Consider the following 2,817-nt stretch of genomic DNA (forward strand, 5'->3'; position numbering starts at 1 on the left):
GGGGGGGGGGGGGGGGGGGGGTCTTGCTGTTGAGAAGATGTTGGCACTTTCAAAATTTTCACATGATCAACTCCTGGCAGAAGAGGTGCTGTTTTCTCTCTGTGGTTTTGTTTTCTTTCTTTCTTTCTTTTTTTCGTGTTGTCTTTACCTTGAGGTGATCATGATGAAAACGAAGCGATATGAAACTAGACAAGCTTTCTAATTCTGTTCAGTTTTTGTAAGATTTCACGAAAAACAAGAGCAAGCGGTTCTGATCTACACTCAGTCTTTCAGATATGCATTTTTCAAGTTGCTTTTAGTGCACAAAGTGAAAAATAAAGTACTTTTATGTAGCGTGTAATTTTGGACTAAACAGTACACAGACCTCTCGAACCATTTAAAGACAGTTTTACTGTGTCTTTTAACACTCATCTATCCATCATAGAAATCAAAGTGTAATTTATCCGTACCCATGACGACTTTTTTTTTTTTAGAGATATTTTCTTATTTAAAGCAATATGACGTACAGTTGTTGTACAATGTGATTCAATTAGTGAACAAATGCTGTATCTATTGGACTATTTTGCAAATTATAGGATAATAGGATTAAGGATGATCAGATGTACAAACAACTGCTATTTTTAAATGTTGAGGAGGTTTTAGGTGTTGGTTGTATTTATTCATGCATTGACGCGTCTGCCAAACGCATCTAGGCTTCCTGGCAGTCTAATGCAGAAACCAGTGTGGGAAAGGACGAGATCCAGAAGGAGGAAGGGGAAAGAATAAAAGAGCATTTGAGAAGCTTCTATGATCCATATGATAATGATATATTTCAACCCAGGAGTTGCTGAAACAACCTGTAGTGAGAATCATGTCTGTAGTTTTTAGATGTGCTCCACATCGGTAAAACTATTAACTGTATATTTTTGTGATGTGCATCATTACAGTGTGCTCCAAACAATATGTCCATTTGTGTAAATGTATTTATTTTACATTGTATATATTGTTCAATGCAAAAAGAGAGACCTATGATTCTGTAACTACGATCAGTTCAGATGTGTAACTCCAATTATGCCTTTCAGGATAATAGTAGAGCAATATTAAACATGCTTCCAGTTTTGACTCGGGCTGTGTTTTACTATGTGAGAACATGTTTTCGGTCTTAACGCATTGTGTTTTTTTTATTTTTTTTTTTAGTGCTCTTTAGACTGCCTACTGTGGGTTAAACATCATTATGAGACTCGGGACTAGATTTGAAAGGAATTAATAGTTTTATTCAGCAAGGATGCATTAAATTGATCAAAAGTACAGTAAAGTCATTTATAATGTTACAAAGATTTCTATTTCAAATAAATGTTCATCCAATAATCATGAAAAAATGTAACAGTTCCCACATAAATATTAAGCTGCATAATCGTTTTCAACATTGATAATAAGAAATATATTCAAAGCATTTCTGAAGGGTCATGTCACATTGAAGACTGGAGTAATGGCTGCTGAAAGTACATTTTTGCCATCAAAGAAGTAAATTACATTTAAAAATGTATTACAATTGAAGGAAGTCATTTTAAATGGCTTAAAAAATATTTTTAAATTTAAAAAATATTACTGTTTTTACTGGTCTAATAATTCCAGCCTTGGTGAGCATAAGTGGCATTCAAAAACATAAAAAAAACTTTTGAACAGTAGTATATATGTGTAATGTAGTTATCAATATAAATCACAAAAGAAATATGTATTAGTGCTGTCAAACGATTAATCGCTGTAAGGGAAACAGGTCAATAATAATTTAGCTCAAAGGGAGTCATTTAAGATTTTAAAGGGAACTCCACCAATAATATGTAAGGGCATTTGGACAGAATCACTGTTTTACGGCTGATCACTGAGACGGCCAGCGAGTCATTGAACGAGCCTTATGACATCAACTCTGCAAGGGATATTTATATCCAAAATATAGTGAAAACACTATTAATTAGCATAGTAACAAGATCGGCAGTTTAAGACATTAACTTGTGAGCACAAAACACGAGATACTTCTCTTTTCAAATAAATAAGGCTTTATTGGATAAATTTAAGACATTTAAACTAATCTAACACATGAACACACGCATTCACAAGTTGCAGAAAGAGAGAAAGTGAGGAAATAATTAGTTTAAGAGAATGAAAATGTGAAATCCCAAGTTTACAGCAATATGTGCAATTGCATAGATCTGAACAACCATCAATCACTTAATTAACCCTAGCATTGAGTCCCTCAATGAGGTTAAAATTTATATTAAATGCACCAGTTCAGCTAGGATCTGGATGTACTTGCTTTCCTGTGTGCGGGGTTCCCTTCCTTGTCTGGTTGCCGAAAGGGGTTTCCCGCTTTTCTGATTGGCTGGAGGTTCAGTCTTGGGAAGCCAGTGATTGGGCGTTGGCTGGCGACGCGGAGCTGTGGTCTGCAGTTGAAGTTTTAGACGGCACTCTTTCGGAGATGCGGCGTTAGGCAAACTTAACTCGAAACACAAAACTCTCAACAGAAAATAAAATAAACTAAAGAAATAGAAGTAAAGTTTGACGAGACTAGGTGGCGTTTCTCCTCATGGTTCTGGAGGAGATGGCATGTAAGCCAGAGCACACTCAAAACTAAAGAAGCATGATTAAAAAAAACACATAGCTCACATCTATGACTAAAACAACAAGGCTCGAAAAGGCAAGACGGAAGAGGGCGAGAGAGAGAGAGAAAGATGGTGTCCTGAGTATTTAAACCAGGCTGTTTAACACACCCCAAATGGTGTTTTGACCAATTAGATGTCGTGTTTGCTCGGGGTGTTGTATATTTCTCCTCCCCATTCA

Source organism: Sinocyclocheilus grahami, unplaced genomic scaffold (genome assembly GCF_001515645.1).
Source record: "Sinocyclocheilus grahami isolate Dianchi unplaced genomic scaffold, SAMN03320097.WGS_v1.1 scaffold4.1, whole genome shotgun sequence".
Lineage (NCBI taxonomy): Eukaryota > Metazoa > Chordata > Actinopteri > Cypriniformes > Cyprinidae > Sinocyclocheilus > Sinocyclocheilus grahami.